The 17366-nt window shown below is 38.3% G+C and overlaps 1 protein-coding gene and 1 pseudogene across 3 annotated transcripts in view; both read right to left on the bottom strand.

Moving 5' to 3' along the window:
• The window catches only part of FHIT (fragile histidine triad diadenosine triphosphatase), a 1404433-nt gene that overhangs the window by 1093023 nt on the left and 294044 nt on the right, over nt 1–17366 (bottom strand). The gene's annotated exons all lie outside the window — the stretch shown is intronic.
• LOC130835416 (U4 spliceosomal RNA) lies at nt 16721–16802 on the bottom strand (annotated as a pseudogene).

The following is a 17366-nucleotide window of genomic DNA, read 5'->3' as shown; positions in this document are numbered from 1 at the left end:
CTGCAAAACAGTGACAGTCATGTATGTCATAGGAACTAAATGAGGAAATGTATATAAAGCATAGATTCTGGCTCACAACGAAGCACTCAGTATGCAGAAGTAACTGCTTTTATTATTACCATTATTAATGACAGTCACAGAGCATCCTTCTTGAAACAGACACCAAGCTTAGGGGAATAAAGTCTCTCTGAGGAATGTTAGACTTTAAGAAAATAGAACATGCCTAGTACTTTGGTCAAAGCATACATTTGTCGGACTTTATGCTGCTGGAACTGGCATGTCTATTGTGCAGATGACAGAGCCCATACAGGAGCTGCAATCTCAACAGAAAGGCAAGTATAACCTTCCTGGTTGTAATAAGCAACGTGGTAATCTTGGGATGAATAGACTTCCCTTCTTTGACCTTTTCTACTCAAACTGTTGCCCATGGACCAGAACATCAGCATCACCTGGGAATGTCTCAGATATGCAGAACCTCAGGCCCCACCCTTAATCTGCTGAATCACAATTTTAACAAAATCCCTAGCTCATGTACATACACATTAGAGCTCGCAAAGCCCCTCTGTAGATCACAAAATTTAATGTACTCTTTAAGCCATCTTGGATGTGTTTCTGTGATCTTCCCTATGTAATAAACCACTCCAAAAATAGTGACTTAGAACAATAAGAATAACAACCAGAAAGATGGGAGGGAGTGAGAAACATACGGAGGGTCCGCAGCGCAGCTCAGCGTTCCTGGACCAAGACATCGATCCGCGGCTGAACGGAGGGTCCAGGAGCGGGAGCGTGGGAACCGGAGAGCTGGTTCAGGGACAAGCAACCCCAAAAGTTTGGACAACCATGAGGAAACAAAGAAACACCATGCAGGCAAAGGAGCAGGAAAAAACCCCACAAGACCAAATAAATGAGGAGGAAATAGGAAAAATGCCTGAAAAAGAATTTAGAGTAATGATAGTCAAAATGATACAAAATCTCGATAACAAAATAAAGTACAAGAAACAGTTCATAAGAACTCAGAAAAACAAACAGCAATGGATAACAAAATAACTGAAATTAAAAATACTCTAGATGCTATAACCAGCAGAATGACTGAGGCAGAAGAACGAATAAGTGAGTTGGAAGACAGAATGGGGGAAATAAACGCCACAGAGCAGGAAAAAGAAAAAAGAATAAAAAGACTAGAAGACAGTCTCAGAGACCTCAGGGATAACATTAAGCGTACCAACACTCGAATTATAGGCATCCCAGAAGAAGAAGAAAACAAGAAAGGGTCTGAGAAAATATTTGAAGAGGTTCTAGTGGAAAACTTCCCCAACATGGGAAAGGAAATAATGAACCAAGTCCAAGAAGCACAGAGAGTCCCATACAGAATAAACCCAAGGAGAAATACACCAAGACACATATTAATCAAACTAATGACAATTAAACACAAAGAAAAACTATTAAAAGCAGCAAGAGAAAAGCAACAAATAACATATAAGGGAAAACCCGTAAGGATAACAGCTGACCTTTCTACAGAAACTCTGCAGGCCAGAAGGGAATGGCAGGATATACTGAAAGTCCTGAAAGAGAGAAACCTACAGCCAAGAATACGCTACCCAGCAAGAATCCCATTCAGATTTGAGGGAGAAATCAAAAGCTTTCCAGACAAGCAAAAGTTAAGAGCATTCAGCACCACCAAACCAGCCTTACAACAAGTGCTAAAGGAACTTCTCTAAGGAGGAAACACAAGAAAAGGAAAACACCTACAAATACAAACCCAAAACAATTCAGAAAATGGTAATTGGAACACACATGTCAATAATCACTTTAAATGTCAATGGATTAAATGCTCCAACCAAAAGACACAGACTGGCTGAATGGATACAAAAACAAGACCCTTCTATATGCTGCCTACAAGAAACCCACTTCAGACCAAGGGATACATATAGACTGAAAGTAAAGGGATGGAAAAAGATATTCCATGCAAATGGAAGCCAAAAGAAAGCTGGAGTAGCAATACTCATATCAGACAAATTAGACTGGAAAGTAAAGACTATTAAAAGAGACAAGGAAGGACACTACATAATGATCAAGGGATCCATCCAAGAAGAACATATCACAATGGTAAATATCTATGCCCCCAATATAGGAGCACCTCAATACATAAGGCAAATGCTAACAGCTATAAAAGGGGACATCGACAGTAACACAATAATAGTAGGAGACTTCAACACCCCACTTACATCAATGGACAGATCATCCAAACAGAAAATAAATAAAGACACACAAGCTTTAAATGACACATTAGACCATCTCGACTTCATTGATATTTATAGGACATTCCATCCAAAAACGACAGACTACACTTTCTTCTCAAGTGCACACGGAACATTTTCCAGGATAGATCACATCTTGGGTCACGAATCAAACCTTGGCAAATTCAAGAAAACTGAAATCATATCAAGCATCTTCTCAGACCACAACGCCATGAGACTAGATATCAATTACAGGAAAAAAACTGCAAAAAATACAAACACATGGAGGCTAAACAATTCACTCCTAAACAACCAAGAAATCACTAAAGAAATCAAAGAGGAAATCAAAAAATATCTAGAAACAAATGACAACGAAAACACAACAACCCAAAACCTATGGGACACAGCAAAAGAAGTTCTAAGAGGGAAGTTTATAGGAATACAGTCCTACCTTAAGAAACAAGAAAATGATCGAATAAACAACCTAACCTTACACCTAAAACAACTAGAGAAAGAAGAACAAAGAAACCCCAAAGTGAGCAGAAGGAAAGAAATCATAAAGATCAGAGCAGAAATAAATGAAAAAGAAAGGAAAGAAACCATAAGAAAAATAAATAAAACTAAAAGCTGGTTCTTTGAGAAGATTAACAAAATTGATAAACCATTAGCCAGACTCATCAAGAAAAAAAGGGAGAAGATGCAAATCAACAGAATTAGAAATGAAAAAGGAGAAGTAACAACGGACACCACAGAAATACAAAACATCATGAGAGACTACTACAAGCAACTAGATGCCAATCAATTGGATAACCTGGAAGAAATGGATACATTCTTAGAAAAATACAATCTTCCAAGACTGAACTAGGAAGAAATAGAAATCATGAACAGACCAATCACAAGTACGGAAATTGAGGCAGTGATTAAAAATCTCCCAACACACAAAAGCCCAGGACCAGATGGGTTCACGGGTGAATTCTATCAAACATTTCGAGAAGAGTTAACACCTATCCTTCTCAAACTCTTCCAAAATATAGCAGAAGGTGGAACACTCCCAAACTCATTCTACGAGGCTACCATCACCCTGATACCAAAACCAGGCAAAGACGTCACAAAAAAAGAAAACTACAGACCAATATCACTGATGAATATAGATGCAAAAATCCTCAACAAAATACTAGCTAACAGACTCCAACAGCACATTTAAAAAATCATACACCATGATCAAGTGGGGTTTATCCCTGGGATGCAAGGATTCTTCAATATACGCAAATCAATCAACGTGATACATCATATCAACAACTTGAAGGATAAAAACCATATGATCATTTCAATAGATGCAGAAAACGCTTTTGACAAAGTTCAACATCCATTTATGATAAAAGCTCTCCAGAAAATGGGCATAGAAGGAAATTACCTCAACATCATAAAAGCCATATATGAAAAACCAAAAGCCAACATCGTTCTCAATGGGGAAAAACTGGAAGAATTCCCTCTAAGAACAGGAACAAGACAAGGGTGTCCATTCTCACCACTATTATTCAACATAGTTTTGGAAGTGTTAGCCACAGCAATCAGAGAAGAAAAAGAAATCAAAGGAATCCAAATTGGAAAAGAAGAAGTCAAATTGTCACTCTTTGCAGATGACATGATACTATATATAGAAAACCCTAAAGACTCTACCAGAAAACTGCTAGCACTCATTGATGAGTTTAGTAAAGTAGCAGGATACAAAATTAATGCACAGAAATCCCTTGCATTCCTATACACGAACAACGGAAGAGCAGAAAGAGAAATTAAGGAAACTCTCCCATTCACCATTGCAACAAAAAGAATAAAATACCTAGGAATAAACCTGCCTAAGGAGGCAAAAGATCTGTATGCAGAAAACTTTAAGACATTGATGAAAGAAATCAAAGACGACACAAACAGATGGAGGGACATACCATGTTCCTGGATTGGAAGAATCAACATCGTGAAAATGTCTGTACTACCCAAAGCAATTTACAGATTCAATGCAATCCCGATCAAATTACCAATGGCATTTTTCACAGAACTAGAGCAAGAAATCTTACGATTTGTATGGAAACGCAAAAGACCCCGAATAGCCAAAGCAATCTTGAGAAGGAAAAATGGAGTTGGTGGAATCAGGCTTCCTGACTTCAAACTATACTACAAGGCCTTAGTGATCAAGACAGTATGGTACTGGCACAAAAATAGAAAGGAAGATCAATGGAATAGAATAGAGAACTCAGAAGTAAGCCCAAACACATATGGGCACCTTATCTTTGACAAAGGAGGCACGAATATACAATGGAAAAAAGACAGCCTCTTCAGTAAGTGGTGCTGGGAAAATTGGACAGCAACATGTAAAAGAATGAACTTAGAACACTTCCTAACACCATACACAAAAATAAACTCCAAATGGATGAAAGACCTACATGTAAGGCCAGACACTATAAAACTCCTAGAGGAAAACATAGGCAGAACACTCTATGACATACATCAAAGCAACATCTTTTTTGACCCACCTCCTAGAATCATGGAAATAAAATCAAGAATAAACACATGGGACCTCATGAAATTTAAAAGCTTTTGCACAGTGAAAGACACCATAAACAAGACTAAAAGGCAACCCTCAGAATGGGAAAAAATAATTGCCTATGAAACAACGGACAAAGGATTAACCTCCAAAATATACAAGCAGCTCATGAAGCTTAATACCAAAAAAGCAAATAACCCAATCCACAAATGGGCAGAAGACCTAAATAGACATTTCTCCAAAGAAGACATACAGATGGCCAACAAACACATGAAAAGATGCTCCACATCACTAATCATCAGAGAAATGCAAGTCAAAGCCACAATGAGGTATCACCTCACACCAATCAGAATGGCCATCATCACAAAATCTGGAAACAACAAATGTTGGAGAGGGTGTGGAGAAAAGGGAACTCTCCTGCACTGTTGGTGGGACTGTAAGTTGGTACAGCCACTATGGAAAACAATTTGGAGGTTCCTTAAAAAACTACAAATAGAACTACCATATGATCCAGTCATCCCACTACTGGGCATATACCCAAAGAAAACCATAATCCCAAAAGACACTTGTACCATCATGTTTATTGCAGCACTCTTTACAATAGCCAGGACATGGAAGCAACCAAAATGCCCATCAACAAATGAATGGATAAAGAAGATGTGGCATATATATACAATGGAATATTACTCAGCTATAAAAAGGGATGAGATGGAGCTATATGTAATGAGGTGGATAGAACTACAATCTGTCATACAGAGTGAAGTAAGTCAGAAAGAGAAGGACAAATATTGTATGCTAACTCACATATACGGAATCTAAAAATGGTACTGATGAACTCAGTGACAAGAACAAGGATGCAGATACAGAGAATGGACTGGAGAACTCAAGGTACGGGAGGGGGCGGGGGGTGAAGGGGAAACTGAGACGAAGCGAGAGAGTAGCACAGACATATATATACTACCAACTGTAAAATAGTCAGTGGGAAGTTGTTGTATAGCAAAGGGAGTCCAACTGGAGGATGGAAGATGCCTTAGAGGACTGGGGCGGGGAGGGTGGGGGGACTCGAGGAGGGGGGAGTCAAGGAAGGGAGGGAATATGGGGATATGTGTATAAAAACAGATGATTAAACCTGGTATACCCCCAAAAGTTAAAAAAAAAAAAAAAAAAAAAGAATAACAACCACTTATTTGTCCTACTTCTTCAGTTTGGGCAGGGCTCACTGGGACAGTGCATCTCTCTGCTCCATGTGGTGTTGACTGGAGCAGCACAGTTGGGGCTGCAAGATCCAAGTTGGCTTCCCTTCCCTCCACACCCCTGGGCAGGTATGACTGGGACAGCTGGGGCTGGCTGGTCCTCTCCATCTCTCTGTAGTCCTCCAGGACCTCTCTCCCAGTGGCCTTTCTCTTGCTGCATAATCAGACTTCTTAAAGGGATGGCCCAGGGCTCTAAAGAGTGTTTATCTCCAGCCAACCTAAAGTCTAGACTCAGAACTGACACAGTGTTATTTCTGCCATTTTCTATTGGCCAAAAAAAGTCAAAAGGTCAACCAAAACTCAAGGGGAGGGAAAAAGGACTTCATCTCTTGATGGGAGAAGAGGCACGCACAGACAGGAATGGAAGAATTTGTTGGGCACCATCCTCTCAGACCAGTTACCACACGGTGACTGTTCCTTTTTCACCTCTTTCTCTCCCTGTTCTCGTGATTGGCAGAAACATCCACTTCATTTCAATTACATGATTATATTTATGCCCCCACTGGGAGCATAAAGAATTTTAAGGCCTGACATCTCCCCTCAAGGATCTTGTTATAATAAAACTGGTGGAACAAGCCATGTATATCTTAAAATTTTAATAACAATAAAATACTGTAATAATAAAATATTTAAGTAGCAGTACCAGATAATAACAGAAATGATGGCCTAAGGCTGTGAAGTATTCATTTAATTAATTATGTACACAGTAACCACTCTGAGTGTTCAGGGAAGAGTGTGGAAGTGGAGAAAAGGGACCGTGGAAGAGGAGGGATGCATAGCCTGAGGAAGATCTGCAAAGAAAGAGTTAGATGGATTTCCAAAAAAAAAAAAAAGCCAAATGAAACATACTTGAAGGATAACAGAACCAAGGAGCCAAGGGAATGGGGTCATGGGGACACAAGGCCATGAATGAGTGTCTCTGCATGTTCTTGAGTGATGATTATAAATTCAATGTTCGTGAAAGAATTTCCTGCCTCACAACATCCACCTTTATGTTTCCCCTTAGATATGTTCATAAGCCATTTGTGGAATTCCCACCAGCAATGTAACCTTGTATTAATAATGAAGAGTTTTTACTAACCTCATAAATTTTACTAGACCTTGTTGCTGTGGGGGGAGGGAGGGCAAACAAACAGAAATGTGGGCATCCTCAAATGGCAACTTGTAAACTTCACTACTCATTGTATAGGAACTAGCAGTTCTGGTATTGTTAAGCAGCAACCTGTAAATTTCACTCTCCCCTAGAAAATAAAAATGGAATGAAAGGTACTGCTTAGAAGAAACATATAAATTTCAATCTCCACTGCAGGAAAATAAGCTCTGATTACATACATAGTTCATACACCTCAATGTGCCAAATACTTGTTTTATTATACATTCATGTATAATCAGTTGGTCTTCCAGCAACAGAGAATGAAATTTACAAGTTGTTGTTTAACTTTTTCAGAAATGTATTTTTCTTCCTTCTCTTTTTTCCTCCTCCATCCCCTCAAAACATAATATGAGCAATGGGGCTTTGAATGTTACCACTCATTAATTCCTTTTATAACAATGATTAGAACAATTTTAAACATTGCTCTCAGAGTTTATGATGTCACACATAATAGCAGAGAATGACATAGTTTTGAGCCATACATTTCAAACAATAGCTCTTTAACTTGTTGGGGTAGAGCTTTTTAAAAGTTAATAAGCATCATTACTAGTCTTTAATTTCTATTTGTTGTTGAAAAGGACCAGGCCTATGACTCCAGAAGCTCTCTAGCATTTTCACAAATGCACCCATTAGAAATTCAGAGCCAGTGGATTTGAATGATTTTACCATTTATTCCAACAAGTTTCTAAATAGTTCTCCTGGACAGGAAGGATTGGAATGTTGGAAGAAAGTGGTAGAGCTCTATTCTGTAGAGTCGTGGCGAGAAATAAAGGAAGAAGGGGAGTCGCCACCTCATTACTGAAAGTGTCAGTGCAATGATATCCTAATAAAAGGTTTTCTAAGAGAAATTATCAAATCCCATACTGAGAAAACTCTCAAAAGAGAAGTCAGGTGCAATACAGCTGAGAATCAGCCAAAGACATCGTTATGTCGGGGGGAGTAAAAACATACAAATATACCACCCCTATAATTTTCTTAACTTATGATTTTTGAAGAGATGGTATATAAAGGGAGTAATTATTGAAATAATACCAAAGTACTAATGAACAGTGAAAAACAAGTCTTCTGACCCATGCTTTTAACAATCTTTTGTGCAGTCTTCAACATATGCATATAAATATATATATATATACATAAAATTTAAATTTCTATGACCACAAATAATAGCATACTCTAACCCTTTTTTCACTTAGAGATGGTTCTATATAGATAGATGCTTTATAATGGCTTAATTATATTACAGTGCATAGATATTCCATAATTTATTTACCTAATCCCCTATTTCTTGGACATTTAGACTATTTTAAATCATTTGTTATTAAACAAAATGCCATGATGAATATTTTTGTAGATAGAATTTTGTGCATCTAGTGACTATGTTTCTAAGATAAATTACTAGAAATGAAACTGCTGGTCAAAGTGTTGTGGGCATTTTATTTTGATAGTTATGGCCAAATAGCTTTCCAAAGACAATGTACCAATTTATACTTCCATACACGATACCAGTATATCTTGCATTGAAGGAATTCCAAAATAACCAAAAGTTTACCATCATTTTTCTGCCAACTGATCCTTTCCCTCTGAGACAGGGGTTGGGGTAAATATCATCTACTTTTGCTTATAAGTATAGGCAGGTTACAATTATTAGTACCCGAGATTCAAGGCCATTTCACTACCTACTGCACCACTCTGTCCTCACTGTGCTATAATTCTAACTGTTCACATAGATCTTTAATTTGCAGATCTCCTCAGAATACAGATTATCTGCATTCTGCAGACATCTGCAAAAAGCCATCCGCAAGTGCATATTTCATGGCTGAATATTTTTACATAACATCAGCTGGAGCCCATCATTCCAGTATTCTCGCCAAGTGTCACAACCTGCTCTATTATATCAATAAGCAGCTTCAATTAGTCATTTTCTCTCCATGGTGACGACAGCTATAATAGCATGCAGTGGTCTGATGAAGTTTGTAATACAAAGTACAGATGAGGATATTAGAAGGAAGAGGATACAAAATTAGAATAGCATAAAAAAATTCCACCTCCCAAATAGTCATTTGGGGAAACGACAACATTTCTAACACAGTATTCAACAATGAATACAAAAATGCAATTACTTTTGAAAAAGATGGATAAATAAATTCACCATGGGAACACATTCTTGCCCCAGATAGAACTCTGGTTTTTATTGACTAATTAGTCATTAAGTGTCATCTCAAAAACAACTATAAATAAAAGAATATTTGGTAAATAGAAAAAAAAACTTGTCTTAAATAGAATTATAAGATGAAAACAAATGCCAACAGAGAATGCTACTTTGAAAGCATTGTACAGTGGTAAATAAATTAGAATGTGTAACACAGTTGGCTCTCCTCTCAGAATTTATCCTAATCCTTCCAGTTCTCACCTTGTCCACTAGGATCACTGGGCTCCAAGCCACCCCCATCATATCTGGCATAGAGCCTACCTTCCTAACTGACCACCTGCTTCTCATGTCCTTTTCAGCCGCTTCTATCCAGAGCAGATGAAACTACTTTTTAAAAATATAAATCAGATCATGTTATGTCTTTCCTTTCAATCCTCCTGTAGCTTCCCTTACAATAAAAATCTGAAAGCTTCACCATGGCCGGAAAGGTCCTACATAATCCAGTCCTGCCACCTCTCCAATGACATGTCCCATTGCTCCCTTCTCATCTCCACATTGGACTCCAACAAGCACAGTCCCAACTCAGATCCTCAGGCCTTACAATTGCTTCTAGCTGGGATGTTTGTTCCCCATATATTCACATGTACCTCCCCCACTTTAATCACATTTGTCCTCAAATGTCACCTCATCACAGAGGTATTCTTTGACCACCCAATCTAAAAAGCAACCCAAAGCTCTATCAATGCATGCTGATTTACTTTCTTTATACCACTTACTCTACTTTACATTACATTATGTATGTATATGTGTATCAACTTATTATCCTTATGTCCTTCTAGAATGTAATTTCTATGCAGAAGAAGTAAAAATACAAATTGTGCATCCCAACCAGACACACAATCATGCTGTGATTGTGAATTATATCCATAGTTGATAAAACATCATTTAACTTACTTTGGGTCAAATTCATTCAACACAGCAAACACTTAATGAACTTCTAATTATATACGGGGCTATTATATATTATGCCTATAATAGGTATTATTATACTATATATATATAGTATAATATATATATAAAATATATATATATAAAATGAACACTTAATTATATATGGGGTTCCAGAAGCACAGGTCCCAGGGTCTATTCCTGGAGACAGAACTTTACACAGTATTTAGGAGACAAGACACAAAATATGAACTATTGAAATACCAAATCAAAACATTAACAATCAGAAGCCAACATAAGTAGGGCAGATAATAAGTGTTAAGAAGTTCAAAGGAGAGACATGTGAAGGCTAAGAGGGTGAAAGAAAGTTTCAAAAAGAGAGATGGAGAGGATAAGAAAAAGGAAATTAGAAGGAGGAAGGTATTCTGGTTGAGCTCACAGCACAGGGGAAAACAGATTATACCAGCAATTCTCAAACTTCAGGGCATGGAAACCTGGTGCTATATGGGTCGACTGACAGGACAAAACAAAAACTAATAAAGTTATGTCCCTTTCCATTCTCTTTTAGTCTTTCTAATTCATCCAATGAGAAAGTATTAATTAGTGCTAACATATCAAAACACCTTCCTAACACTTGACTAATATGAACAGCAACACTTTATTTTTGTTGTATTCCTCCTTGAAGTTTCACTCCCTTATTTATTGTAAGGGATTTTTATTTTCCATTTATGGAACAACATGTGAGGTTTATTTACATATAAACTCATTTAAGTAAGTAAAGTGAGTTATTTTAAAACCAGACATCAAACCAATCCTGGACCAGGAGGCTGGGACACTACCTGCCCAGACACAGCAGAGCCCAGGTTTAAAGCAAGCAAAGGGTGCTCAACGGAGACAAGCAGAAAGGGAGCCCTCATGGCAGGAGGCCTCATGGCAGGAGGCCTCATGGCAGGCTAAAGATTTTGGAAAATATTCTGTAGGCCTGCTTCCCAACTGGTTACAAATTCCTTGGAAACATGCCCTTTACCATGAGTGTGGCGTGCCTCTCATTTTTTAAGATTGCATAAACTATGACAATCGTCAATTCCCTGATACAAAGTTAAAAACAAAGTAGGAAAAAGCAAATATTACTTCATACTGTGTGAGAAATATAAGAGCACAACCATAACTACAGTTTTAATTAAAAAAACTTTTGCTGTATTAATTAGAATCTGGGCAAAAACAGACTATACGCAAAGCACTCAACTGGGGTAATGTGCAGAAGTATTTACAAAGGTGTGGAAACGGTGTGGGGAAACCAAGGGTTAATGCAGTGTGCAGGGTTAAGGCAGGAGCCCATTTATAAAGCCCACAGGGGAGAACCTCCCAGGCACAGAACAGAGGAGAAAGCGGGTCTGAAGGGATAAACGGAAGATCCTTAGCACGAAAGCAAGGCTATTTTCAAATATCTGCTGGGTATTTATTTACTACTGTCTAATTACTAGCTTTAGGTTGGGCTTTGGGCTACAGAGATTAAGAGTGTAGACAGCCTGGGCTTAAACTTCAGTTTGCCACTCATCAGCTATGTGAGTTTCTTATGTCACTGAACTTAGCTTTTCTGATAAAATGGGGGACAACAGCAGTCTTCACCATAAGGCCGGTGTGAGAAGCAAACGAGTAAATGTATATAAAGCACTTAGCATACTTCGCCTGCAATAAATGTTTACGCAGGTCAGGAGGTGGGAGAGGGTCATGTCAGTCACCAGAATGAGAGAAACCTATGGGAGAAGAGCTTAAAATTGTGGAAATTCTCAATTTAAATTCCATTAACTTAATACTTCATATGACTTGGCCAAAACCCCCCACATAATTCTATTTTATTGATAAAATACCTTCAAGGCATACAACACAGGAAAATTATCTAGAGTAGTAGAGGCAGGTGGGATGATGGTTGTGGTGGCTGGTGGTGGTGGTGGCTGGTGGTGGTGGTGGCGGCAGCTACAGGGAGTGGACAGTAAAGACCTCCTGGAGGTGATACCTAAAACGAGACCAATCTGAAGCCTAAGAGGAGTGGGCTAAGGAAAGAGGTGGGTGAAGAGGGAGCAGAGGGCACCCAACGTGCAAAGGCCCTGGGGAAGAGGAAATATTACAGGTTCAATGAGCCATATGATCCAGACGTGAAAGAGTAAAGGGAGCTTGGGGAAGACTGCAGCTGGAAAGGAGAACGCTCAGCCATGCTTAAAGAGTTTGAATCGTATTTTTTTGTAAGGGTGGTGAGAAGACATTGAAGGATTTTAAGCTGGGAAAAGACATAATCCCCTGATCAGATTGTCATAGTTAGAAAACCACTGTTAAGGGAATGGGGAGCCATTGAAGAGTTTTGAGTCAAGGACTGGATGAGAAAAATGGTGTTTCAAACTTACTTTTTATCATTTTAGTGAATGCCTAAAACTAGAATTGTTATAAAATGTTATAAAAATGGTTTATAAAATGTCACACCAAGTTTTTTCTTGGGTCAACTGTATACATGTGTGTTCATTCAATAACTCATTCATTCATTCATTCATTCATTCAGATATTTATTGAGCACCTAACATATACCAGGAACTGTGCTTAGATCGGAGAAGAAAACTCACAAAAAAGCAGTATAAAAAGTGCTAAGATTTGAGAGGCAAAGGACATTTCTGAGTGGTGGGTAACATTCCTAAGGTGGGCGTAAGCAGAGAGTATATGATAAGACATATCCCAGAATGGTTAGAACATACAGTGCATGGGCAGTGTTGAACACTCATTCAATAAGGATTTAGTGAGCACCTACTATGTGCTAGCGTTGTGCAGCCACTGGTGACACAGCGATGAATGAGAAAATGCTTAAAATGTGATAAGAATAAGTTTTATCATTGCACACAACACTAGATTGATTACCAAGAGAGTGCGAGGAAGAAAAACAGAAAAGTAAAGAGCGATGCCTTAATTTAAGGAGGCTTGGAGTGGCAATAAAATATTTTTAATTAAAACTTCTCTACTGAGAATAGACAGTCTTTGAAAACTTGTGTAAACTGTAAATGAATTACATGCAAATATACTAGCTTTTAAAATGACATTATAACTTTTGAAATGTCAGATAACTGTGAATGTCAAACCCCCCAAAAATTACAATCATGAATTGTCCAGCTGATCCCAGATCAAAGCAACCTACTTAAAAGGGAAATACCTATTCCTTACACTCATTAGAAGAAATGTCTCAAATTTGGTTAAATTCTTTGCTTTAACTTCACAGACTCTTGATGCTGATACATACCCAGCAGGTCAGTTAAGGTCCATTTGGGGGCAGCTCGAGAAGGGGAGAAAATGTGTTCCCTGCCCAACACGAACTTTTCCAACTCAGCCCCTGATGGTGCCAACACATCACAGTGTAATAATGGTAATTTAATAATGCCGTCAGCCGGGCTCTGCCCACATTAGAAAGCTAGGGGAAATAAATGAGGCTTGCAAGCCAAACAGAGGGAAACTTCTCCAGGCAGTGCCTGCAGCAGGGAGATACCTGGTAATGAAATACCCGCTGTCTCCATTCATTATACAAGAGGTAAACCTTAAAAGGGAGTCTGGAAAGGTGAAGCTCTCAAAATGGAAATAGATAAATAAGCTCACCTGCCATGGTGAGATCTCTGAAAATGACTTGGATGGACTGCCCAGAGATTTTTCCTGGGGGATGTGGTAAAGTTTCGTCAGACGTCAAGGGAGGTAATTATGTGCTTGGGCACATTTGCTGGATAAATTGTCCTCCTTACCTTCATCTTCCCTTGTGGGCACCAGATACAGAAACTGTGTTTAAACTCCACAGTGTTCTCTCTAGCTTTTACCATAAAAAGGAAATAAAAATGTGTCCTGGGTGCTTGGCAAATTAGTCCAGTGTTAGATGGGGACCCATTATCTTTGACCTTCACGTTTTTCCCTCTTCTGACTCATAGAACATCCTCAAAAACTCTCTAAGGGAAAGACATGTGACGTCTGAGAAGTTCTCACTTTCAGAAGAAAGACACCATTTTTGCAATGTAAAAATTATAGCTGAATTAAGTGATTTCTTTATTTTTTATTTCAAGTAGTCTGTTATCTGCTCGAATTTTTAAAATTTACCTAAAATAACAGAAGCTTTGTTTACTGATCATGTTATTAACATGTAAGTTTAATAGCCAGTCCTCTCCTTCCTCTGTTTTTCCTCTCAGTCACCAAGACAACTCTAACATTCCTCCATCTGAGCTTCTTTATAGGAAAATTCTGACAGGTAACTGCCATCCTCTATCACTTCTGAAACTGGTAATGAAATGTCAGAGGAGGAAGAGTTAATTAAAATTGCGGAATCCACTTTGCATCCTCTCACAGTCAATAAAAGTACTACAATTAAGGATACATTTCAACACATGATGTAACTAAGTCACATTTTTAATAACATTTGGTCATTAAAAATCAAAAATCATTAACGTGAACAGAATATTCAGTAAACATTTTGTTACACTGGCCATAAAACTCCTTTCCTTCAACTAGTGCAGTAGACCTGATATTGAGATCAATTAAGAAGGTGTTTTCTAGTAATAAACCAAGGAGCATGTCTATAATCTGCAAGAAATTTATGGGAATAAAAACTGCACTTGAATATCCCACGTGGGCTTACTTGAGCTGTTATCTTCAACCACATTTCCTCACACTCTCAGGTTACTCCATAAACGTTTAAGAAAGAAAAGGTACAGCACAGCAGTTGAGAGTTCAGACTCTGGAGTAAAATGCTGTGTTTCAGCGCTGCCTCTGCTACTTTGTAAACATGAGACTGTAATCACTTGGCTTTATTTCTCGGAGCCTCAGTTTTCTTATCCACAAAATGGAGAAAACACTCTCTACTCATAGGGCTGCTGTGAGGATTAAATGAGATAACATGGGTAAAGTATTCTGAATAGTGACTAGGACCTTATAAAGGTTGCATAAATATAAGCTGTTCCTCTTATTTGATACTTTATTCATTTGATAACTGTATTCCCTAAGGGTCTGGTAATTAAAGAACATTCATATATCTGAAATATGTTCATTTATTTTACACTATTGCACTACTCATTTTTCTACCTAAGAATGGGGCAGATGATACTTCAAGGTCCCTTAGTTCCAAATGCTGCCACTCATTTTTAGTACAGATATCCGTTAAACAAAGGAGAATAAAGGGGTCAAATCAGCTCAGAAGCTGCCAGCTTCCACCCTTGCTTGTCCACTAACTCCATATGAATCAAACTACACTCTCCAGGGAGCACTTGTGAAAGTCCCCGATTTATAGAAGTATTTACTTTGGGGTTGGGGGTCTGTTTTTTCAGGTTTATGTCTGGGACAGCTTGCTAAAGCTAACAGTCCAGCAATTTTATTAAACTCTTTTCAATTTCAGCATTTTTTAAATAGCATATAGAAATCACACTGGCAGTGGCTATTTAAACTTCCCAGTGGATGCCAAAAATAATAAAAGAACACTTAAATGACCATTTTTGAGCAGAGCCAACAGCATGTGGCCTAATTATCCAACTACATGAAAAATTCTATGGATTTTTTAACCGGAGTATAAGGGTTTGATATGCACAGTTCAGAACACAAACGGCTACCTCACTGGGGTATATAGAACTTTTCAAGTCTAAATATAAGGTCCAGGTCCATCAGGGTAAGTTTATCCTCTGTTTTTCCTTCTGATTAACTTGTAAGAAATGGTAAATGAACAAGACAGTAAGAAACTGACATAGCTAAGCCACTAATGAATACAAGTAAAGAAAATACCATCGTGCTAAGTGCTCTCCATTTATTTCTAATACAACTTTCTGAGGTAGGTATAACTATGCACATTTTACAGATGAGGAGACCGAACTCAGAAAGGGTGAGTGCCTTAACCCAGAGAGTAGGTACCAGAGTTGGTGTCCTGATTATCCTTTTTTTGCCCCTGCAGAACCTTTGTCTACCCTGTGGTGGCCTCTCCTCTGCAGCACTCTGCGGACTCAGCTCTCGTGCCTTCTGGCTTCTGTTAGGTTAAGACAGAAGGCAGACAGCCTTCCCTTATTGTCCCTACCTTAAAATCATCACCCCTTTATTTTGCTTTCTTCATCACTTATATAAACATTATCATATTCATGTAACATTCAAGAATTCATTCAACGATATTTACTGAGAGTCTACCATGTACCAGGCACTCTGTTTAGGTACTGAAATACTGTAGTAAATAAGACTCATGTGGCCCTTGCCCTGCTTAGTTTCTCTTCTTTTCTTTTCCAACTTAAATATTAAATATAAGGGATTTCCTGAAATCAGATACCATGTCTTCTGCAAATCTTTGGGCAGTGCTGGACACATTACGGATGCTCAGTAGTGGATGGATATAAGAATAATTGATGAATAACAGAATATCATCTGAAGCATCTCCAGGACCAGGATAGAAGCTATCAAGTCTAAAGACTTTTTCAATTAGCAATAATCGTGCCTCAGATAAACCTCATTGGCTATGATATTGTCACTGCACAAAGCTTAAGACTAAGATTTTTTCAATAATTTGCTGAGCAAACCCATAACAATGCTGCTTGTTAAAATGAGAATTAAGAACAATGATGATATCTGGTGTTGATGAAGATAAGGTGAAATAAGCATTCTCTTAAACCACTGGACTAAGTATGCATCAGTGACACCTTTCTATATGGCAATTTGCTTAAACACCACAAGCATGTGATTCAGCTGATTGGCTTCCAGAAACAAATCCTAGAAGCACAATTAAGGATGAGTCCAAAGATATAGTTATAAGTATGTTATAAATACTTTGAAATTTTTAAAAATGGTAATAACCGGAGAAAAAAGATGGCGGCGAAGTAGAGAGACGTGGAGTGCATCCCTCTCCACAGATGCATTGGGAATGCACGGAAGGACACAGTCATTCCCACAGAGAACCAGCTGAACACCAGCAGACGGCCTCGGACACCGGAAAGGGCTGCGGAGAACGTGACATAGCCGACTGAATATTCGTCTAATCCAATACTTGGACATTAGTCTGAGGCTTGGACAGTCTTCTATAAACACCTCTATCACCAGGACAAGCAAC

Source organism: Hippopotamus amphibius, chromosome 13, assembly GCF_030028045.1.
Source record: "Hippopotamus amphibius kiboko isolate mHipAmp2 chromosome 13, mHipAmp2.hap2, whole genome shotgun sequence".
Lineage (NCBI taxonomy): Eukaryota > Metazoa > Chordata > Mammalia > Artiodactyla > Hippopotamidae > Hippopotamus > Hippopotamus amphibius.
The sequence above is the reverse complement of the archived record's forward strand: the minus strand, read 5'-3'. Positions and strand labels throughout refer to the sequence as shown.